Genomic DNA, 24974 nt, shown 5'->3' with positions numbered 1-24974 from the left:
AGCCCTGCCACTAGAGTTTAGAGGTAAATCCTGGATGGTTTCCGTCGTCGCTGTCAGTTGCGCAAAGGAGAAAATTGCAAAAGTTGAATGCCTTTTGTAATCTCTTCCCAAACCACTTTCCTCGTTCTTTCATGATTCTCCTCACACAGGCTACACCTATCTAGCCTTTAGGGGTTATCTGATTCAGACTGTGTGAGCTTCCCCATGTCCATCTCTTTTCCAGACCCTAACTCACACCCTTCGGGACAAGAGCCAACTGATCACCAGCTGTTTCAGACCTCCACGCCTTAGCACATGCTGTTCCTTCCATCTGGTTCTCCAGTGGTGCCCTGGAGCTGGCGCTTACTAGCTCAGGCACCTCTCTGGCCCCAACTCTGTTCAGTGGCTGGTACCTTGAAATCTGCCACAGTAAAATGTATATCATGGAAATTAGCAAATCCTACACATCGGGGCCTCCCCCGCCCTCTTCCTGGCATTCTGGTTGTTCAACATTCACTAGCACACCATTGTCATCTCCTACTCTCTGCCTGGAAGATTCCTACTTAGCCTCTAAGGCAGAATGCTTCTCTGTGATACTGTCTTTGACTCTCACAGGGAAACAGGGAGAAAAAAGCAACTCCTCTGTGCTGAGCATCTGGGCTGGGTGGTTTCCATACATAATTCTCGTGTCTTTATTAAAGCACTTTATCATATTATAATTATTGATGATTGCCTCCTTGATAAGTCCTAAGTGCAAAGATTGCAATCTATATTGATCTTTAAAACTCCAGGGACCTTGAAAGTATCTTTTATAAATAGTGAGTTCTTAGTGAATGTCAATTATTTAATTAAGTACAAATTGGGAGGAAAAACTGGATTGCTTTGTTTCATCTGTCTCTGTTCTCCCAAAGAGTACTCCCTCACACCATAATCAGAGTTGAATGTTTGAACAATGTCTTCTGCTGGGTGACTTTTTTTTTTTTTAAAGATTCTTATTTATTTATTTGACAGACAGAGATCACAAGAAGGCAGAGAGGCAGGCAGAGAGAGGAAGGGAAGCAGGCTACCCACCAGAGAGCCTGATGCGGGGCTCAATCTCAGGACCCTGGGATCATGACCTGAGCCGAAAGCAGAGGCTTTAACCCACTGAGCCACCCAGGTGCCCTGCTGGGTGACTTTTAAAAATCCATAATAAACAGGGGCTCCTGGGTGGCTCAGTCAGTTAAGTGTCTCACTTCAGCTCAGATCATGATCTTAGGGTCCTGGGATCGAGTCCCGCATGGGGCTCCCCACTTGGTAGGGAGTCTGCTTGTCCCTCTTTCCCTTTCCCCACTCATACTCTCTCTCTCTCTCCCTCTCTGAAATAAATAGAATCTTTTTAAAAAAAGTAAATAAAATCCACAAGAAACAAATTTATACAAAGGTATCACCAAGAATAATACTTGTGACATTTTTACAAATGTAGAAGGGGCTACAGAAACTGGTATATAAAGATGGAATTTTAGGTCTCTAGGAGTCAGGTGGGGAAGGTGGTTTTGGTAAAGGCACTGTTTAGTGACCTCTCTTATTAAACCTGTGAAGGTAGCAGATGTGCTTAGCATGGCAGCTGCCTAAAGTATGGACTTTATAAGGTAGCTACCACACCACCTCCAGCCTCCTCCTCTTCTTCATCACCATCATCATCATTGAATACTAGTGATGATGGACAGAGCTAGGCAAAACTAAGAAACCATCTGACTGACTTGAAGCCATGTTTGGAAGCTTGCAAGCACCTTGTTTTGCCCTCTCACTTTTGTTTAAATTTATTAAAGCTTTAAAACACTGTGAAGAAAGCTCCCCCACCCACCCACGTGGTTGTTAGGATGCTTTGTAAGTATGACTCACCCATCCTCACCCGCCAGTGGGAGAAACAGGCAGTAAATATTACTGTGATCTGATTTGAATAGATGGGGTAAAATGATTGGTTGAAAGGACCTTCCCTGTAATTTATTCAAGCCAACTTAACCAAAAGCTAGGATGTAGAAGAACGATAACGTCCCATTCATTCTTAAGAAAGCAAACAGACCATGCAGGAGCAGCAGTGAAGTTTCCTGCTGTATTCTGATCTTAGTGCCGCAGTAGTAAGTATTTTGCAGCAACAGTGAAGTATTCTGATCTGATGGCTCATTGGTCTCAGTCTGAAGGCCAGAGAGTTGCAGCAATAAAAATCAGAATACAGATTCCTGTGGGTTGCAAGGGGTTCTTCATGGCAGAGATGAGGCCTGGAGCTCAGGTAGGGATAGATTATAAAACTTGTCCTGAGGGAAGAAAGTTAACTGGGGTAAATGTTTAGAAGAGCATTTCCTACTCTGTGCTTTGCAAAAATGGCCTTTGGCAAAGAGTATTCTAAGACTAAAGATGTTTAGGAAATACTGCATATATTCATCTTGGATTACACTACGCATTATACGCTCCAAGAGCACCCAAAGTGAAGAACCCTGATTAGCTTTGTCTAACCTAAGTTTCCCAAATGTGCTTGATCATAGAATCTGCTTTTGGGGAATACCTATTAACACCTTTCAGAATGTTCAAGTACCATGGAACCTTGTTGGGAAACACTAACTTACAGGATGATTTCTCTGAAAACTCTTATTTATTGATGCCTTTTTTGAAACCTCAAAAGTGTCCATCTCATCCTCAATTCACACCACCTTATGATCACAATTTCAACAAGGCTTCTCACGTATTTTATTTTTTCCCTTTTATCACCACAACCCACACCCCATCTTAAGTATCCACTTTCATGTGTTTCCTGTGTTCCTGAAATATGCCTTCATCGTATAAATATAGTGTTTTGTGTATATACACTTATTGTTTTATTTTTTCCCCACTGTTTTATTCCTTACCCAGTACTATGTTTTTTAAAGAGCTAAGAATTGTTGTCTGTCATCTCATTTGTTGTTTTATCTGCAGCACAGGATCCCACAAGATGCAGCCCACCTACTTATTCATCCATCTCTCCACAAATGGACACCAAGTTTGATGGCACTGGAGGACTTGAGTCTGGGACACCAGTACAGACAGAGAGTAGTGATATCTACTAGATAAACAGTTTGAACAGTTCTCTTTTATTTAATAAGCTAAAAACCTGGCCGATTTTAGCCAGCTGACCTGATCAAGTCCTGGTAATTATGAAGAGTGAGTTTCAGAAGAAGCAGTCTTCAGATAATTTGCTAGAGCAGGGGTTGCAAATTGCGTGGCTCAGATTGTCCAAACTGGCCTTTCAAAACTGTCAACTTCATGCAGTTTTCAGGACTGTGCCCTTGACCTTAAATATGACTGTTGAAAACAAAACATTTTCTTAAAAATGCATAAAGGAAAAGAAACAGCCCATTATAGACTTGTGGCAAGTGGGCTTGAGCTGGAGCTTAAACGGTCTGCCCAGCTGAGCAGGTCAGGGGAGCAGGGGAGATTGGCATAAGATCCCGAAGAGTCTCATGGAAAGTTCATAATGAGAAACCTTGACCTTCTCTCGATGACCATCCCTGGACCATCTAGTTCCTGTTTAGTGCACTAAACAAGGTATTAATATTAACAACCTCCTACTTCAGGTAGAACTATGGAAGGGAAACATGGCCATTTGGGGCAGTCAGAAGAATGCCAACTGTAGAGGAAGCTCCTGATGATGTTGAACAGGAAGGATCATCTAGTTCAAGAACTTCTTAGCAACAGAGGGAACGCTACCAGGTAATGAAAGTACCTGGAATTTGTTCTCAACTTAGAAGCTTTTCAGTTCCTTCAGAGAGTGAATGATTGTGAAACCCCTCTCAGTACTCTACCAAAGTTCGGAGGGACCGTGAGAACTGCATTTCCAGAGCAGAGCAGGTGACAGGACACATGGTTTCAAACTGAACTGTGAAAAATACATATTGAAAGAGTAGAGATTTTCTAAATTATGTGGATTTAGCAGTATGTGGATTCCTGCCACAATGCATATTCATAAATATTATTGCCAAAGAGATGGCTGAACTTAGAGGATGAACTTTACATACAAGTGGAGAGAGAATTTTCTGCAGTTGGGGTTAACAGCTATGGACAGAACAGACTCGAGTGAGGCAGGAAAGGTTCCCTGGACGACAGAAGGAAAGGAGTTGAGTTGAACCACAGAGAGAGACTTCTGGATCAGAATATCGAAGGGTTTCTACCAATTCACTTCACAGGGATGACGGGTTCATATAAAAACAATTGTGTACTATTTGAGGTGTTGCTTCCTGCCCTTGGATGAGTAGCCCTGCGCCTAGAATGTAGGAAACACTCAGTAATAGTTTTAGAATGAATGGATACGTGTAAGCAGCTTCAATTTAACTGGTGGCTGTTGCATAGAGTTCATTTTGTTTATTTGTATTATTAAGATCTTATCTTTTCAGAGCATGTTTAGCTTCACAGAAAAATTGAGGGGAAGGTACAGAGATTTCCCATATACCTCCTGTCCCCATTACCAATATCCCCCACCGGAGTGATACATTTGTTACAACTGATGAACCTATGTTGACACATCATCACCCAGAGTCCATAGTTTATCTCTGTATTCACTCTTGGTGTTGTACATTCTGTGGGTTTAGACAAAGGTATAATAATATATATCCACCATGGTAGTATCGTGCAGAGTATCTTCACCATATCCCCAAATCCTCTGTGCTCCATCTGTTCACCCCCAGCCTTGTCCCAGGCAACCACTGATCTTATGATTCTGGATGGAATCATCCCCCATAGAGCCTTAGATTGGCCTCTTTTCCTTAATAATATGCATTGAAGTTTCCTCCATATCTTTCCAAGGCTTGACAGTTCATTTCTTTAGTGCTGAATAATATTCTATTGTCTGGGTGAACCACAGTTTTTTTATCCATTCATCTACTGAAACAGATCGTGGTTGCTTCCACATTTTGGTGATTGTGAATAAAGCTGCTAGAAACATCCATGTGCAAGTTTTGGTGTGGACATAAGCTTTGGGTTCCTTTGGGTAGAGTACCAAGAAGCACAATTGCTCGATGGTGTAGCAAGGGTATGTTTAGTTTATAAGGAACTGCCAACCTGTCTTCTGAAACGGCTGTACCAAGTTCATTTTATTATATACATTTATAAAGCTATAAGTCAGGGTGCCTGGGTGACTCAGTTGGTGAAGTGTCCGATTCTTGGTATCAGCTTGGGCCCTGATCTCAGGGTTGTGGGATCTAGCCCCGATCAGAGGGAAGTCCGCTTGGCCTTCTCTCTCTCTCTTCCTCTCCTCCTCCTAAAATAAAATAAATAAATATTTTTTTTGTTTGTTTAAAGATTTATTTATTTATTTGACAGACAGAGATCACAAGTAGGCAGAGAGGCAGGCAGAGAGAGAGGGGGAAGCAGGCTCCCTGCTGAGCAGAGAGCCTGATGTGAGGCTTGATCCCAGGACCCTGGGATCATGACCTGAGCCGAAGGCAGAGGCTTTTACCCACTAAGCCACCCAGGCGCCCCTAAAATAAATAAATCTTTAAAAAAAAAAGCGTTAAGTCAAAGAACCCCTTTAGATACTTATGTGATCCATACCTAAAGACTGTAGCCAAGACTAGTGGCCACAGTGAAACGTCCAGGGGAGCAGCCAACTTACAGAAGAAGGTCTTAACAAGGCTTATTTTTGGTAGGATGTGTTGCATGTTGGATTATCTGAAGAGAAAAAAGAAAAAAGCCAAATGTTGGGCCTAGTACTCCTTTTGGATTATTGGATCAGATTCATCTGAAGTCTCTTAAATCAGAGGAACAAACATCCTGCTGTCTCAAGTGTGAGATTTCCATGTTCACGGTCTCAGATCGGGGCCTTTTCCTCTGTCTCGGTATGATATCATCCAACGAGCAGTGTCTAGATGAGCCTCCAGTGGAACGCAGTGCCGGGCCACATCGGTGATGGTAGCCAATCCCAGCCCAAGCTCGCCAGATGTTCCAGCAGAGCACTTGGCCCTTCACTGATGCGTATGGGAAAGGGGACAGATGTGAGAGCCTGGCTTCCAGCCCCAACAGCGATAGTGATGACTTAAAAGGAATATTTATTTTGTATATTTACTCAGATGTTTGGAAATGAGCTTCAGAAAAATCAATAAAAATAACACAGACTGTGGGGGAACTTGGAGATAATCAATTCCTTCTCCCTGGTGTTGAATTATAATTATCCTATAACTCCATGCATTTTGAAGCGGGGGGAAAAACCCTTTACTTAACTGTTTCTACTCAGGCATGAGCCTAAGATACAATCAAACTCTCTTTTTCTCTCTCTCTTGTCATGTATACACACACACACATGCATGCACACACACACACACACTATATATATATATATATATATATATATATATATATACCCACATACAGAGATCTATGCAGTATCTACATAGAGACAAATACATATAAATCTATGTGTTCCCCACGTGCATATACAGACATCTACCTCATCTTGTTGCACATATGGGGAGATAGAGAAAGTGTAAGTTATAATCTTTGTCCTTTCTTGAAGAAGATTTTTATATTAGCGCACTCAGGAAGTTCTACTAGTTAACCTCTTCTCTTTCTTTTTTAAAAAGATTTTATTTATTTGACAGGCAGAGATTGCAAGTAGGCAGAGAGGCAGGCAGAGGGAGAGGGAGAAGCAGACTCCACTGGGCAGGGAGCCTGACTTGGGGCTCCATCCCAGGACCCTGGGATCATGACCTGAGCTGAAGGCAGAAGCTTTAATCCACTGAGCCATGCAGGCACCCCTAGTTAACCTCTTTTGCCAGGGGTACTCAGTGAAGGGGTCTTCATGAAAGATCAGAACACCTGGACGTTCCCACTCCCAACCAACCGCTACTAAGAAGTGGCAGCCTTGTGTGACATCATTAATGTTTCTGGATTCAGCCTCTTTAGTTGCACAAAAAAGGGGTTGGACTAAAGAGTCCCTGAGGACACGGCTGCTTCTAACATCCTGGGACTGACTCCCTTCTTGCCAATATCTCCCCTCTGGGACATCTGAGTGAAGAGCGTGTGGACATCAGTGGTCTTCTTGCCATCTAGCCGTCTACGTGGGAAGGAGTGCAGAGACAACCCCATATTCACGCCCCCTACCCCTTCCGTTGGTAATACTCTGAGTTCCTTTAGGGATGCCACCCCTGCCCTTACTCTCTGTCCCTGTGCTCTGAGTGGGCCTCTGGCTCAGATTCCAGGACAGGGCTGGACATCAGTGTCCCAAACCCTTCAGGAGCCATAACCAGTCCAGTCAGAATGAGTCCCAGGAATTTGCCTTTCTACCGGAAACTCTCTTTTTCACGTCCTTCCAGGTTCCAGGATCGGAACCTGGAAGGACGTGACGCTGGAAGAGTTGCCCCAGTCTCACCAGCACAGGGGAGCACCTGTCTCAGAAGGAAGCCAACACAGAAGCAGCAGAGCCCAGCGTTGGGGGAACTTGGAGATCCTGATGACATAGTGTGAGTGCCTGAAGCCTTGGACTTCTCAGTTCCTTGAACCAACAGACTTTCTTCTTGTCTCAATTTACCTTGGGGTTTCTATCCTATGCAGAAAGAAGCCCAACGTTCCCAAATCTCATTTCACTGACACCCAATTTTATTAAAAGGGGCTCAAAAATTTCAAATGCTAACATCAGTTATCATAGACCCTGACATAACAAGACAGTTTTCCTTCATTCATGGTCTATTTGAGTTTCTTCTGGTATTTTGAATGTTTTACACAAAGGACATGGAAGTAAGCTCATGGTCAAAAACAATACAAAAAAGTTAACTCAAACGTCTTTCAAACAGTATAATAAAACCTCATGAAATGAATTCCACCAGTGCCGGGGCTGCCCAACAGACCTACTAGAAGCGCCCAGCAGATCAGTCCACTGAAAGGAGAACCGACAGTGTCTAGGCATGAGTGGGAGGCTCAGAGAAATGAGCGATGACTTCTGTTTTGTGACACCCGATTGCTGGAGAAGCATTGCAATATATTTTTCAATAGGCCTCGTCTTATTTTCATCCTATTTTGCAGTCGTTAACACAAAGGTTAAATCAAGAGAAGGACCTTGAGGGGTGTCTGGGTGGCTCAGCTGTTGAGCATCTGCCTTCAGCTCGTCCCTGATCCCAGAGTCCTGGGATCAATCCCCACATCGGGCTCTCTGTTCCGCGGAAAGCCTGCTTCTCCCTCTCTCGGCTTGTGTTCCCTCTCTCGCTGTCTCTCTCTGTCAAATAAATAAACAAACAAAATCTTAAAGAAAAAAAAAGAGAGAAGAACCTGGGAAAGAAATCAGTGCTCCTCAGCTTCTCTATTATTGCTTTGCTTTTGTGTTTGATTTTTTTTTTTTTTGTAGTGTAGGGTTTTGATTCCTTTCTTATTTCCTTGTTCATCTTTTTATGTTTTATTTGTTTTTAGTCGTATTCTCAGTAGTTAGTCTAAAGATCACAATTCAACTCTTTTTTTTTTTAAAGATTTTATTTATTTATTTGACAGAGGGAGATCACAAGTAGGCAGAGAGGCAGGCAGAGAGAGGAGGAAGCAGGCTCCCCGCTGAGCAGAGAGCCCGATGCGGGACTCGATCCCAGGACCCTGAGATCATGACCTGAGCTGAAGGCAGCAGCTTAACCCACTGAGCCACCCAGGCGCCCTCACAATTCAACTCTTAACCTAAATACAGCAATCAGTTTTGAATTCATACCACTTTAGCTTCCGTAGTATACAAAAACTCTGCTTCTGTGCAGTGCCAGTCCTCTTGGATGTTGTTATTGTGACAAGTTACATCTTTATGCATTGTGTGCCCGTGAATGTAGATCTGTAATTATTGTTTATGTATTTGCATTTTAAACCATATAGAAGATAAAAATATGATACTGGTTTTGTATTTACCTTAGTAGTTCTAGTTACCGGCGCTCTTTATTCCTTTATATGGCTTCGCATTAGGTCTAGTATCCTTCTACTTCTACGTGAACGTTGCTTCCGGGGAAGGTCTTCAAGTTGCATGTGTGGGACGTGAAGGTGTGAACCAACCAGGGAGTGTCTGGCACCTGGCAGTCTTTTCCCCAGAAGCCTAGATCAGAGCTAAACTCTACCAGAGGACCCTGTTTAAAGCTGGATTCAAAGAACTGCCATTTTCTCCACCTCATACAGGCTTTGAACTGGGAGTCAAGGCATCTGAATTATAGTCCTGGTTCTGTCCCTAACCAGCCATGAGACCTTGGACCAAATCCCTTATCTTACTGAGGCTTTTCCCCCCTTTATTTGTAAAGTTAGGTGTTCTAAATCAGGTGGTCAAAACTTTTCTGTAGAAGGTCAGATAGTATTTTAGACCTCACCGGCCATAAAGTCTCCATAACAAGTACTCAACTCAACTCTGCCCTTGTAGCATAAAAGCAGCCATAGATGATTGGTAAATGAATGGCTGTGTTCCCATAAAACTTTATTTATGAAAACAGAAAGCAGGCAAATGTGGCCTGTGGGCCAGGGTTTGCCAACCCCTAAGAGTTCTTCTAGCTTTAAAATATTCAAGATCTGATGATCTGTACTCTCATTATGGGTATTCTTTTACTCCCTCACACCATTCTAGAACATTATCTCTACCAACAAACACACCATGGCAAAAATTCATGGACCCTATTATGTACCTATAGACCAGGAATTTTTTTTGTACTTATTTATTCCTCTTAGGTGGATATTAATATAATCACCATTTTAATAAGAAGGAATGAAGATAAGTGAGATTACCTGCCACTTTTCAGGCCATAGTGTTGGCAATAGCAGAAAGCAGCCCAATGGGCCTACAAAACCTTTGCTATGTTTTCTCCATCTCAGGTCTCCTAGAGGAAAGGTTTTTAGCACAGTAGAGAAGCCAATTTTCTTGACAGGAAAAAATATTTCTTTAAAATTTGCTAAAGATTAAGCCACAGACATCCCACACAGACTGCCTACACACCTAAAATGATTAGTTCCTGACTTGAAATGCTATCTCTCAAGATGCAAAGCCAGTAAAAGAATATCTTGATGCCCTCAAAAATCTCCCTATCTTAAACCTTCTTATACTGTTGGTGGGAATGCAAGCTGGTGCAGCCACTCTGGAAAACAGCATGGAGGTTCCTCAGGAAGATAAAAATAGAGCGGCCGGGGAGCCTGGGTGGCTCAGTGGGTTAAGCCGCTGCCTTCGGCTCAGGTCATGATCTCAGGGTCCTGGGATCGAGTCCCGCATCGGGCTCTCTGCTCAGCAGGGAGCCTGCTTCCCTCTCTCTCTCTCTGCCTGCCTCTCCATCTACTTGTGATTTCTCTCTGTCAAATAAATAAAATCTTTAAAAAAAAAAAAAATAGAGCGGCCTATGACCCTGCAATTGCACCACTGGGTATTTACCCCGAAGATACAGATATAGTGGAAAGAAGTGGCACCTGTGCCCCAATACTCATTGAAACATTGTCCACAATGGCCAACCTGTGGAAGAAGCTGAGACATCCTTCAACAGATAAATGGATAAAGAGAATATGGTTCATATATATGATGGAACTGGAGGGGATTCTGTTAAGTGAAATAAATCATCCAGAGAAAGAGAGTTATCGTACGGCTTCATATGTGCAATATAAGAAATAGTATAGAGGATCATAGGGGATGGGAGGGAAAACTGAATGGGAAAAAAGTAGAGAGGGAGACAAACCATGAGAGACTCTGGATTCTGGGAAATGAACTGAGGGTTGTGGAAAGGGAGGGGGATGGGGGGATGGGGCAACTGGGGGATGGGCATTAAGGAGGGCATGAGATGTGACGAGCACTGGGTGTTACGCACAACTCATGAATCACTGAGCACTACACCAAAGACTAACGATGTACGTACTACATGTTGTCTAAATAAAAATTTAAAAATTAAAAAAAAAAAAATCTCCCCATCCTTCTGGCAAGACATATGAAAGAATTAGTGAACAAAATACAGTGCCAAATGAATTACAGTAGAAGAGCTTTTGATTACTCTTCACTGACTGCACTGGCCAGATGGATGAACACTTTCCCTCAGCACCACCCTGCCCACAGCACTCTGAGTACCTCTCCAGAGCAGGACCCTTGGGTCTGTGTTAGTACCAATGGAAGCGACAGCAAATTACCACAGACCTAATGGCTTAAAACAACAATCTTCTGTTATCTTACAGCTCTGGAGGTCAGAAGTCCAAAATCAGACTCATTGGGCTCAAGGCAAGGTGTTTGGCCAGGCTGCTTCCCTTCCCTTCTGTAGGGCAAATCTGTTCTCTTCCCTTTTTCAGCTTCTAGAAAGCTTCTCTATTCTGGTTCATGGCCCCTTCCTCATGTCACTCCGACCTCTTGCTTTTATAGTTACACAATATACCACCAACTCTGATCCTTCGGCCTCTCTCTTATAAGGACCCTTCTAAGAGATTATGTTGGCTTCATCCAGATAATCCAGGATCATCTCCCCATCTCAAAATCCTTCTCTTAATCACAGCTGCAAAATCCTATTTGCCATGTTGACATGGACAGTAAAACAGCCAGTTATTTTACCAACAAAATGGGCTTATTTGAGAATAGCAAAGGACTTGCAATTCAGAACAAGCAAGCTATAGCAAAAGCCATAGGCAAATCCAGAGAACAAAGGAGAGGAATGCTCGTTTACAGAGGAACGTTGTTGGGGGGGGGGGTTGTAAGGGGGGGAAGTTGGGAAGGCTTTTATAAACAAAAAGTCCATCGGAATAAACTGGGAGTTCAAACTGTACTGGCTTTCCATAGGCTGAGTTGTGACTGTCTATCATTGTCTGGGCTGTTGCCATGCAAAGAGAAAAATCTTCCTTTCTCTTGCTGGAGTAGTAAAGTAGTATCAACTAGCAACATGCCTCTCTTCCTGTTGATGTCCTTAACTGTGGATTCTTCCCGTTGGGGTCTGTCATTGATACCAAGTGGTAGTGCCTGAGGGCTCCCCCTTCTGGCCTCCGGAGTCCATGTTCAGTGAGGTTTCCCTTTATGAATTTTCATAGCCATATAAGGTAACATTCGTAGGTTCCTGGGATTAGGAGAGGGGCAATGTTGGCAGGTCTCCCCCACCCCCAACTTCCTCTCTCACAGATGAATCATACTCTTAGCAACAGTTGGTTGTGGTTGTTTCCAGCCCTGTTTGGGGACTTGTTCTTGTAACTACCTAATTTAACTTAAATATTAGGAAGCCAAGTGAAATCTGGGGGCAAAAAGAATGAATTGCAGTGTCTATGGAACAAATTAAATAAACGAAGGCAAGTCCTTTTAAAAATGTGGTCAAATTAGGTGTGGCCAGAAGTCTGTGCAAATATGAGAAAAAAATATCAGACCCAGAAGAATTAAACCATGTGTGACTGGGATGGCTGAGTAAGAAAGCTGAAGCAGAGCACTTCTCAGTGGAGAACGACTTGAACAGGCCTCACGTAATGAAACAAAGCAGAACAAAAAATTGATCAACACTTGTATTTAGATGTTTTTATTAAAAGTTTAAAGCGGAGATATTTAAATTATATTCCCACTTTAACTAAGTGTTTAGGTTAACTATCCGATCTCTCTCCAGTCTTATTAAATTTGATTCAAGGCTTCAGAGATGATATTAATTATTTAGGGCTACACAAATTGGGGAAAAAGCTTTTATCAAGAGCGGGGCTTAAACAACTCCTTGAAAGTTATATAGGACCCGAGTCGGTGAATGGGAGGTCAGGGAAGGCACATGGGGTAAAGCAACATATTCACAACTATTGGGTAGAAATAAGTAAGAATGATCTTTTTTTTTTTTTTAAAGATTTTATTTATTTATTTGTAAGAGAGTGAGAGCGAGCACAGGCAGACAGAGTGGAAGGCAGAGTCAGAGGGAGAAGCAGGCTCCCTGCGGAGCAAGGAGCCCGATGTGGGACTCGATCCCAGGACGCTGGGATCATGACCTGAGCCAAAGGCAGCTGCTTAACCAACTGAGCCACCCAGGCGTCCCAAGAATGATCTTTTTTAAAAAACAGTAATCTCTACACCAAGTGTAGGGCTCAAACTCACAACCTTGAGATCAAGAGTCGCATGCTCTGATATGGTATTGATCAAATCTCTGACCTGAAATGAAATGGAAAAAAAAAGGAAAAGAAGGGGTGGGGGAAGAGTCGCACACTCTTCAGACTGAGCGCCAGCCAGTTGCTCTAGGAATGATCATTATAACCCCTGAGGCAGAACCTTGATAGTTCCAGGGGATTTCTTCCCTGCAGCATCAGCAACATCAGGAAATTGGCTAGAAATTTGGACTTCAGGCTTTACCCCAGACCCACTGCCTCAGAATCTACAATTCAACAAAATCCCCAGGTATTTTATTTGCACTTAACCTGTGACAAGGGCTACTTTAGAGAGAGCAGGAATCTTCATAAACTGAACCCAAGAGTCAATATGGTACACCAAGACAGAATGGCAGCTGAGTTTATTAAGTACCTACTATGAGCCGGGCAATCGACCAAATGCTTTGCAAAGCCTGTCTTACTTAATTCTCAACTGTCCCAGTCTTATGAAATAGAGGTGATCTTTATTCTCAATAACAAAACAATCTTCTCTGCTCTCTGCTATCCCTTTGGTTGAACTTGGTAGAGAGATTACTTTAGTGTCTTGGGGCATCTGGGTGGCTCGATCGATTGAGCATCTGCCTTCAGTTCAGGTCATGATCCCAGGGTCCTGGGATCAAGTCCCATGTCCAGGTCCCTGCTCAGCGGGGAACCTGCTTCTCCCTCTCCTCCTTGCTCATGCTCTCTCTCACTCTCTCTCTCAAATGAATAAATAAAATCTTTTAAAAAAAAGAATACATTAGTGTCTCAAAACCCCAAATGACTGCTTTTTAAAATTCAATATGTAAAATATTTTGACATAGTATTTTTTGCTCCCTTTGTTCCTTGGGTTGCAAACTCTTGTGGTTGGGATGATCTCAGATACCTTGATAATTTCAACCTATTAGAAATGAGAAGCAACTCAAATGCATTCTGGTTAGAACAGGGTTTTAAAAAGAACAGTATGTAGTAAGAAATACATACTGTTAAGTGGCCTTTAGGAATGATAAATTAGGTTGAGCCAGATCTTAGAGAGTGGTAACCGATTCTGGGTACTCTTGTCCACACTAGGGAAAGATAAAATTGTTTTTCCTTCTTCTTGCTTCTCCCTGAGCACAGGGCTCAGCCCCACTGAACAGGATAGAAGAAGTACAGTCAGGGGGTGGCAGAAAGAGGGTCCCTATGACCACTCCAAGTGCTGAGTGGCAGGCTCACTGCTACTGGGCTTAACCCCGGAACTAAACCTCATTGTGATGGGGGTGTGGAGGCACTGAGGGGCTGGCAGGGTTGGGGAGTGAGGGGCATCCCTCTGCCTCAGACTTCCAGGGAGCACACACTGTATTCCAGAATCAGAAATCTGAGTGTGGGAAGAAGAGGCTTGGCCCTGGAGAAAGGGAAATGGGGATCCTGGGTCTGGAAGTTAAAAAGATCAGGCTGTGCTTACTTACAGACCCTAATTCAATGGGCTCTTTCTTTGCCAGCTCCCAATAGAGCCACACACGATTTCTGAATCGAAGAAAAATTCCTGTAAAGCAAGGGATCCTCCTTGCCTTTATACTCTACCACCTGAAGCCTTCCAGGGAGTATACTGTGTATCTAATTAGTCTATTTAAAAATACTTAAAAAGCTTGGGGCACCTGGCTGGCTCAGTTGGAAGAGCATGGGAGTCTTGATCTTGGGGTTGTGAGTTCTAAGCCTCCAACTGGATGTTGAGATTAGTAAAAAATAAATAAATAAACAAACTTAAAAGAAATAGAAATACTTTAAAAGTTCTATATATGTATTATTTAGTATTGTTTTTATATTATTTTAAAAATTTACTTAAATGATATAATACATTCTGAAATTTTTCATTCAGTGACTCAATATTATGTTCAGAGATTTATATTGAGATTGATGTATTTTATAAATTATGTATCGTATTTCATCTTTTTAAACTAACTATATGGTGTTGTAATTTATGAATATATCACATTTTATTTAACTATTCCCCTACTGAGGGGCATTTAGTTTGCTTCCACCTTTCACTATTTTTTTAAAGAATTTTTATTTACTTATTGGACACAGAGAGAGAGATCACAAGTAGGCAGAGCAGCAGACAGAGGTGGCGGGGGAGCAGACTCGCTGCTGAGCAGAGAGCCTGATGCGAGCCTAGATCCCAGGACCCTGAGATCATGCCCTGAGCCAAAGGCAGAGGCTTAATCCACTGAGCCAACCAGGCACCCCACATTTCACTATTTCAATTGTTCAGTTATATGAATAACCTTGTATTTTCTCCTTGAGCACAAGAGCGAAATTTTCTCTGGGATTTATACCCAGACATTCTGCAGTTTTTCTTAATTTTTTTTTTTTCTTAAAAGAGAGACTATAAGTATCTGCTTAGTGTGCAGAATGGCTGTTTGGAACGAGTAACCCTGTAAATATAAAAATGCTTTGTATATTGTGACATATCATATAAATAAACAGCATTATCACTCACAACTTAGTATAGTGATCTCTGCAATCTGGCTTACTGGAGATCCTTATATTTGGGGGACTGGGAGCTTTCTTCCAATGACAATATCTTCACCATCACAGAATAAACTTTTTAAAAAAACATTACATTACTTCTAAAGTAAAGTTGAAATATGAAAATTACTTTAGCCCTCTCCCCGAGCGGGGCTGTACCTCGGTCCTTCCTTGAAAGGAGGTCCTGGGCCATGGATCTTCAAGTCCTCCATCTCCTTTTGCTGCTTGGATCCATTCTCCATGTGTATTGAGAAAGCAGGTTTTTCAGGATTCCAGTGGCCTCTCTTCTTAAGGTACACTTTTGGAGAAACAAATTTTGTCCCTATCACGACAGTTGGTCTTGGGACACAATTGATCTGAATCATTTTCCTCCTTCACTATTCTAGATCCCCCTCACCCTTGGTTACCTCCTCTTCTGGCCTTGGAGACTTACCTGGGGGCTTGAACTAGCTGTCATCAGGGAGGGGCCTGAGGCCTGGTCCCCATTTCCTTCTCAGGTCAGGTTTCTGTACCTGTCCATTTACAGTCATGATTGGGCACATATTTCACCCTGTCCCATTGTTCAAGAATAGCCTTACCCAATCCTGATGATCAGGGTCAGTTATCCCTGCCAAAACGGTGACTTCTCTTCTTGCCTGCTGGTTCCTGGACACAAGAAGTGCAAAGTGTTTGGGCAACAGCTGTAGTTTATTATTCCATGCACTTATTCTGGGTTCCCTGAGTCCTCTTTGGGGCCAAGGACCTCGAATCCTGCAAAGCCCAGCAATGTGGAGATAAGAAACACAAAGTCCCTCGAAAGTCGGTCAATGAGAATGATGGTAAATAGGGCCAACTGGGCTTATTTATTCTTCCTGTTGGGGACACAAATCTACCTGAAGATGTTGGTTCAATGCACATGCTGCACTCTCCAGGATGCGTCCTCCCAGAGTAAAGTCTCTAGCTGGGACTTCAGCTCTGTCTTTTGCAGGGTGTTCCAACCCCACTGGGCTGGCAGTGTCTTGGGGGATAGGATCAGTGGATCCCATAGTCATGGCCTGTTTCCACCACTCCTCTCTGGTTAAGTTGGTTCCCTTGTCTGACACAATGTGGGATCTGGTTCGTGTGAGTCAAACACTGTGTAAGTCCTCAGATAGTGGTGCTGGATGAGGCTGTACAGGTAGAAGAGGAAAGCTCATCCCAGAATATGGTCCTATGGGAACAAACTGTTGGCCCTTCCAAAATGGAAGGGATCTAATGTGGCCAACTTGCCATCAAGTGGCCAGTTGGCCTCATTGAGGAATGAGGGCCTCAGTACTGATCTCTGCTGAAGATCAATTGGCCATTGGACAGTAGCCTCGCTAGATCAGTCTTGGCAAGTGTTGGAAGTACAGTGAGTCCTTGCTTTGCAAGGTTCCAAATTATGCACAAACTTCAGCTGAATGACACCAGTCCCCAACAACTGTGGTTCAAATTTCAGTTTTAACAGTATGTTAACTGTGCATAGAGTACAAGCCCAACATTAGCTCTTTAGTCCACAAATCACTATGTAAATAGAAGATGCGTGTCATGATTAGTACTGATCACATCACTTCTTTTAAAGTCATTTGGCAATTGTTCACTGCCATTCTTTGCTCAGTTCACACACAGGCAGCCAAGCATCTAGTTGTGTTGCCTGTTTTCCCAGGAGAAACCCATGGTACAGTTGACAATAATGGATGCTCGAAAGAGGGAATTGGCCAACTGTCACGGCCAGTGTGACAAATCGACCAGGAATGTGAGGGTAAGAGGATGAAGAAAAGAACTCGAGAAGCAGAGAGATGGGGGCAGGAGGAGCACTGAGGAGGATGTCCAACAGTGCTAAGTTTATTCAAAGCATTAAGGCCATATATATAGTGATAATAGGAGAAGCAATACATCTGTATCTAGTTAAACAACCACAAGTTCCCAATAATAAGTTTCACATTTGACTATAAGCAGACCTTGTGATGCCAAATGTACAATTGTTCTGTATTGATACAGCAAACCTGAAAGTAATTTATGGGCTGTACTAGAGCAGCAAGGACCAGCCACGAACTTATGACCCCAACCGAATTGTTTAGCAAGCGTGTGGGAAGTCACGTAGGCGAGAGCACAACACATAGCACAGACCCTTTCTCAGTGCTACTCAAATTTTCCTGTCCTAAACCTTTTGTTAGGTTATTTGGACTTTAAAGGAGGCATAAGTCAGGGCCTGGTTTGGTCCTCAAGCCTTATTGCAGCCTCCCACAGCCAACAAAGATGAAAGCGCAGCAGGAAATTCCAAAAGGGATAATGCTGGAAGTGCAATTTGAGTCAAAGGAACTACAGAAGAAAGAACTGACTGTGGGAGCACGTGCCCAGCTGCTTCTAGATAGACGAACAGCAGAGGAACTTAGTGAAGGCCAAAGGTAGCAACAGGACTGAGAAAGTGGGAGGAGCTGGGGCACCTGGGTGGCTCAGTGGGTTAAAGCCTCTGCCTTCAGCTCAGGTCATGACCCCAGGGTCCTGAGATTGAGCCCCACATCAGGAAGCCTGCTTTTCCCTCTCTCTCTCTGCCCGCTCTCCGCCTACTCGTGATCTCTGTCTGATAAATAAATACATAAATAAATGGAAAGTGGGAGGAGTGAGAGGATGGAGATGTCCCAGAGGAAGTGGACCTGGCAAACACTTTGCTGAAACAACTCTTCGAAATTTTTCATGCAATTCAATTTCAATTTCACTAGAATCGCAAAGTGTTAACTGTGGAAAGCTGATCCAGACCTAGAAAAGAATATAACAGTTCTCCACAGAGGCAGAAAAAGATGCTCTCTCCATGTCGAAAAGTATGCAAGAACATAAACACTGTCCAAACTATTCCTGTTAACTTTACTGACGCAGGAATAAACTGCTAATTTCCAGGCTTTCTCATGTTTCAAGTTACAGTTTACTAAATATATATTAGCTGTACCATTGTTTTTCAGTTCCCTATACATTTATAACCAATAGTAACACAGTTTTTAATATTTTGCCAAAACCTTATTTTTAAATCTGATTTTTATTATTTTTTTAATTCATTTTTTGGGGACAGAAGTTTTTTTGTTTTTTTTTTTTTAAGATTTTATTTATTTATTTGACAAAGAGAGATCACAAGTAGGCATAGAGGCAGGCAGAGAGAGAGAGGAGGAAGCAGGCTCCCTGCTGAGCAGAGAGCCCGATGCGGGACTCGATCTGAGGACCCTGAGGTCATGACCTGAGCCGAAGGCCGGGGCTTAACCCACTGAGCCACTCAGGCGCCCTGGGACAGAAGTTTTAAAAGTTGGAGTACAATCATAATTTTTCCCGTTGATTGTTAACTTTGCTTTGCATGGTTTTGGGGTGCATGGGTTTTTTTTTTTTTAAGATTAACTTATTTATTTGAGAGAGAGAGAGAGAGAGATTGCGTGCACAGGCTGGGGGGCAGGGGAAGAGGGAAAGAGAGTCTCAAACAGACTTTGAGCTGAGCACAGAGCATGATGCGGGGCTTGATCTCATGACCCAAGATCACGACCTTAGCCGAATTCAAGAGCTGGACACTTAACCGACTGCATCATTGAGATGCCCCTGGGTGCATGGTCATTTTTACCACCCCACATTTACTGTACAAGGCGAAAACCACCTGTATGTGTTCTTGGAAATATTCTACGCCTCCGTCTCTGTCACCGTGGCCTCTCCACTCATGAGCCCATCATGCCAGTCCTACGGTGGCCAATGGCTTAGGAAGACCAGACTCTGAGAAGTCAAAAATCTTTGGAGACGTTCACCAAAACATCTCATTCCATCTGTTCAGATTAAAGGATTTTCTAACCTAGGCCTTGATCTTGACACAGACCTGCCTTCATTTTTTTTTTTAAGATTTTATTTATTTATTTGACAAACAGAGATCACAAGTAGGGAGAGAGGCAGGCAGAGAGAGGAGGAAACAGGCTCCCCGCTGAGCAGAGAGCCCGATGTGGGGCTCGATCCCAGGACCCTGGAATCATGACCTGAGCCAAAGGCAGAGGCTTCAACCCACTGAGCCACCAAGGCGCCCCTGCCTTCATTTTTTTATGAAGTCCAATCTCTGAGCTGAAGAAGTCCAACACTTCTCTTGTCCCAACGCTGCCAGACTGAAGGAGCATCTTCGAATATCCACGAGCCTTCTGGCTTTCACACCTCCATCTCAAACTTGGTTTTCACCTCAGCGGCTCCTCAACATTGTGTAGCTGTCAGTGAGACTTGGCAATAGCCACCCAATCCCGTTACCTTTGTCTCTACCTTTTCCTTCCAAGTCTCAAATAACTTATCTGTTGCACCCACTAGTGTATTTGCTCCTCCTGGTACCCGTGCCCAAATCATCCCCCACCCCGCCCACTGTGGGAGATATAACAGCTGAATGGCCACTGGTATTAGCAGCCACCAGTGATGGGTGGGGTCCTCACGGCCAGCCCGGTGGTGTGGGATCCACTTCTGAACCCTCACTTTATTGCCTGCTTTTTGGGATCACCCTCAGCACCAACTGTTACAGCTTAGAGTCTTTGAGAGTTTGGGGTGCAAGATGTTTAACAGAGACTAGCACCTGTAAAAGGATGTGAGAGGAAGCAGGACAGCTTTGAGGAAGAAGTTAGCTGCTACACCCACCCAACAAAGCCTTTAGCAACATAACAGAAAAATCTGGAGCATGCACTTAATGTCATCCTCTCCCTAGTTTGGCCAAAACTGTTACGTTTTAATATCCCCACTTTTCTCAGTCACCAGACTCAGGATCTCCAGGGCAGGCATGACCTTGGATGAAGCAGTTTAAGCAGCTAAGGCCCCACCTAGAAGGAGCTGACCCAGCTGGGTAGCGCATCCCTCCTTGAAGGGGGACCTGGGCCACACCTCTGTGTCTGCCCCTCAAGGGAGAGACCTTCCTCCCTCCAGACTCTGCTTTACCTGACAGCATCAACGATGTTCATTCCAGTTGTAAACCTATCGTAGAATACCCCAGAACTGGAGTCAAGTCTAAGAGCATAAATCTCATCCTGAGAATGGAAACCAGAAGTCATTTATTCATACATTTTGGAGAAAAAGCCACTTTTTATTATTTCTTTATCACAACATGGATACTAGCAAAGAAAATAGGCATTTATATTTTCCTCTTTTAAGTCTCCAAGAACAAAAATCTTGAATGATTTTTCCTTGGAAGAGCAGAGTCATCTAGTAAACGCTGTTGCTAATATGCAATTAAACTGTACAAAATTAAACACATCTCATATGACTGTCACGGGGCCCTCTGAAGAGCTGAATCACATACACAAAAGAAAACTCCTCTAGAAGAATAACAGAAACATGGAAACCGAGAGGAAGTCTCCCTGTTAAAGACCCAGCAGGAAGGGAGCTTGGAGGTTAGCCACGACCTAAATTCCTACAGTGCTGAAATAACACAATTTTAGTCAACCAACCAATGTTTACTTGGCATTGTTGCCTCTGAGGTTGTGCGGGGTCCTGAGGGGAAGCTGAGGGCCACCGAGACTGACCGGCTCCTCCAGGGTCCTCCCCAGGGTCATGCTGCTGCCCAAACCAGGGCTGAAGCCCAGGCCTCCCAACTGCGAGAACAATGCACCTTACCCTCTTCAGGTTGCTTTTGCTTCTTCAGGGAGTGATGAGTTTGGTATCCATGTGGAAATAAAACAGCAAAATCAGAGCTATCTCTTCTTTTCTTCCATAACGCTGCTCCTTTTTTGAGATCCCCTTCCGCGGATGCCAGCAGAGGGCACTGACTCTGGGTGTGCTTTCCACCGCCAGCCACACCTTCTCGGCCACAGCCAGCCTTACCTGCGCTGCAGGGATTTCCCTGGTGATTCTGCCCGCATTGCCCCCCCCCCCACCAACCACGGCAGCCCTTACTCTATGACTGGCAGGAAGGGGTTATACCTGTTCCCATCCCTGTCCTCTGATGGGACAACCCTTGAGGTGTGACTTACCCCTCTCCAAGTCACCTCTGTTTCACGTCACTCCCTTGCATGGTCCTCTTTTCTTCCCTGCCCCACTTCCTTATTCTCCTAATGATTTTTCCTGGGAACACTCCCTGATACATCATTTTCTTATGAATTTTCCTGGTCCCAGAATCTGTTTCCAGGGAATACAAGTGAAAAACCACCAACTCTGAAATAATATTATTGTATCAAGACTTATTATTAAGATAATATAATCCATTTATTATCATTATTATTATTATTCTCGATTTAAGACATGTTATTGAGCCTCTCATATCTAAATTCCCTCCTGTGTAAACGTGGAAACTTCTCTCTTCCTCCCTCCCTCCCCACCCCCCATACCAACTGCCTGTTTTTATGTGGGTGTAAATTGGGGGCTTGGCACTCAATTAGAGAAGCTGGCCAGGTCAGTGCTTTGGTGTGCAGTGAGGCTACAGTCAGATAACTTACTGACGTGTCTGTTACTAATGCCGATGACTAAAGGGTGAAAAAAATGTTTTCAAAATCTGGTGGATCAGTGGGCCAAGAGAAATGATATTTTTTCACACCCCTCATGGGACTAGACCACTGAAGGGTTTTATAAGCACTTGTTGGCAGACTGGAAAACACAGCCAGGTAACTCTCAGAGGGGACAGGAGCTATGCAGGGGACAGGGTGGAAAGTAGTAGCTGAACGGGAGGGAGTGGAAGAGGCAGAGGCTGAAGCATGGAGTTGGGACCTGGGGCAAGGACAGGGGGCCTGGTCCAGTGAGGCCCTGGGAGCCTAGAGAGAGTGGGATGTTATGGCCGTAGGAAGGACTGGGGGCATCACTAGAAAAGGTGAAACTGCAAGGGGATACAGGACAAATAAACATCCAGGGAAGAGAAACTTCCACAATATTTGTGATCCCTTACTATATGGTGGGTAACTGTCAGAGACTTTCGGCTAAAAAACTCTAACCCATCCTATTTGTGTAAGAAGAGCCTGTATTGGCCAACCATGGTGATTGGAATTTCCACAATTAATCAAGCCATTTGATTAAGGCAATATTTCCCAACCTGAACCCAAGGCACAAGGACCTTGAATTCAAGGGGAGTCCATGAACTTGCACGAAGAAAAAAATGTGATCTTTATATTCATTCTCATCAAACTGAAAGCTTAATTATGAATGTAGTCAACAAAGCTTAACACTGCCTAAGACTTTGTCATCAATAGAAATTGTAGATATTTTCAAGTTGCTATGAATATTTCAAAATATTGCTTATACTCCCTATATTTTAAAATGAAGAAAACAACTAAACATGCCTCTAGATTTTGTTTTCTAGTATATTAATAAAGAAGAACACGTGACTCTTGCACCTTTTAGAACATATTTGAGAGCAGTATTTCAATACAATTGGTTTCCTTTTTATTTTATGAATTTAAAACCATTATTCTGAAAAGGAATCCATGGAAGGGAAAAAAAAAGTAATGAAGGCATTGAAAGTCACAGATAAAGGCTCACATGAGTAATTGCTACCGGTTTCCTCTTACAGTCACTGGAAGAGCTTCATCCCCTCCCCCACCCCACCAAGAAAAGATACAACAGAAAAGGTGACTATTGATGAAGGGAAAAAGAGGAGAAAGACCTGCTTCAGAGGACAGAGCTGGATGTTAGCCCCACACCTGGGGAATCTTCAGCACGCTGGGAGAACATGCTTCACAAAACAGAAAGCCTGAAGATCTGTTACCACAACAAACAAACAAACTTCTTTGCAGAGTGATGTGGGTTGAAGGATGGGTCAGCCAAAACGTGGGTGTTTGTTAAAAATATAGATTTTCAGGCCTCGAGTTGAGCCTTAGGAATCTGTATTTTTAACCAGCACCCCAGGAGATTTGGGGATAAAAACCTAATCCAGGAGTCTTGACTATATAAGAATGTTGGGATAGAAGAGAATGCTGTAGCTTTCCAGGGAACAACTCAGATGTCCTTGACCTGCTAATTTATACCTGACTTGCCAAGAGATGGAGATTGCATCCCTGTGTGTTATAATTCAGGCTCCTACTGGGGCAAGGGGACCTTCCCCCTCCAGGATTTTTGAATCCTCTGTCATTCATTAATGTATGGTGCCAAGTTTTTCAAAGCACCAGGTCGATAGGGCTTTTCTTGGACTAAATGAATCTTTTTAAGTTGCTCTAAATTCTAATTCTGCTTCCTATCTCAGTTTTATAAAGGGTGAAATATTTACTTATTATCAAATCCTTATTATGTAAATCATAACGTCCTAACCTTGGTGTGACTGAATGCAGTTTGGGATTTGGGGAGAAGTTCTGAGGAGTAAATCCACAGTATGTTTTGGAGTGAGATTTAAATTGCTAATTTCTTTCCTAGAGTTGGAATGTGAGTAAGCCTTGTCCCAGACTTAGCATGCAAACCACGTAGTTAACATTCCTATGTAGTAATGGGTCTCTTAAGTTGTGTTTTGGTTTGAGAAACAGCAAGAGTAAATACAGCACTAGGGGAAAACTTTGTCATTGATTTTAAAAGGGATAAAAACTTATGAGGAGCTCTTGCCCACCAGAAAAGAGCTTTCTCTTTAGTCTCCCATATGATTTTATTCCTCTAATCACTTTGGAAAGAACTTTTTCCCTAATGCTATTTGACTTCTGCATTTTGGTGCCTAGAACAAGGAAGTGAAGAGCGCTCTCTCTCTCTCTCTCACACACACACACACACACACACACACACACACACAAAACATAAAGAACAAGCATATCACTGCATATATGTGATTTGGAACAATGACACAATTATTTGCCTAAGACTCAGAAAGTTGTGCTGCGGACGCTGTGAGGAACCAGAACTGGGCCTCTCCTTTCCCAAGCCCAACGGTAATCTTAGGCACTCCCCCCACATTCATTCTGTTTTGAGCAGACAAGACATGACGTTTTGACCGAAAGCAAAATCTCATTGAGACATTTCAATGGTGTAATTAGTGACAATTCAGCTGATTTGTATTGGGCACCTTCCACACATATACCAGGGTCTGGGCCCAGCCCTGCTCGTGGACTCCTCATAGGAACTCCATTAGGTAGATTTTACCATCCACATTTTATAAGTGGCTGACACAGAGTAAGCATCCATTGAAGAGTACTTACTCTTTTATTTATTTTTATTTATTTTAAAGATTTTATTTATCCATTTGACAGAAAGAGACACAGCGAGAGGGAACACAAGCAGGGGGGAATGGGAGAGGGAGAAGCAGGCCTCCTGCTGAGCAGAGAGCCTGGGAGGGGGAGTGCTTGATCCCAGGACCCCGGGGGATCAAGACCTGAGCTGAAGGCAGACACTTAACAACTGAGTCACCCAGGAGCCCCTGAAGAGTACTTACTGTTTTAAATCATCATTATCACTTTCATGAATAACTTCCATATGAGGTAACCAGAACACTTCCAGACTCTTACTTGGGCCTTGGTAAATTTAGGCCCAGTTTTGCTAGCAGGAGACAGGGAGAAGCC

The 24974-nt window shown here is 43.3% G+C and overlaps 2 long non-coding RNA genes across 2 annotated transcripts; both read right to left on the bottom strand.

The window, feature by feature from the left end:
• Positions 1 to 3519: 3519 nt before the first annotated feature.
• Positions 3520 to 16171, bottom strand: LOC309858972. The gene is made up of 4 exons (XR_014308466.1): positions 16107 to 16171; positions 15688 to 15826; positions 5542 to 5658; positions 3520 to 5248 (listed from the first exon to the last, which is right to left on the bottom strand). It is a non-coding gene; the product is annotated as an uncharacterized lncRNA (long non-coding RNA).
• Positions 16172 to 19381: 3210 nt separating this feature from the next.
• Positions 19382 to 21539, bottom strand: LOC309858970. Its single transcript, XR_014308464.1, has 4 exons — positions 21486 to 21539; positions 21130 to 21341; positions 20455 to 20543; positions 19382 to 20098 (listed from the first exon to the last, which is right to left on the bottom strand). It is a non-coding gene; the product is annotated as an uncharacterized lncRNA (long non-coding RNA).
• Between the last annotated feature and the right edge of the window lie 3435 nt (positions 21540 to 24974).

This window comes from Mustela nivalis (genome assembly GCF_964662115.1).
Source record: "Mustela nivalis genome assembly, chromosome: 2".
In the NCBI taxonomy this organism is placed as follows: Eukaryota; Metazoa; Chordata; class Mammalia; order Carnivora; family Mustelidae; genus Mustela; species Mustela nivalis.
This window is presented reverse-complemented; position numbering and strand designations above follow the sequence as displayed.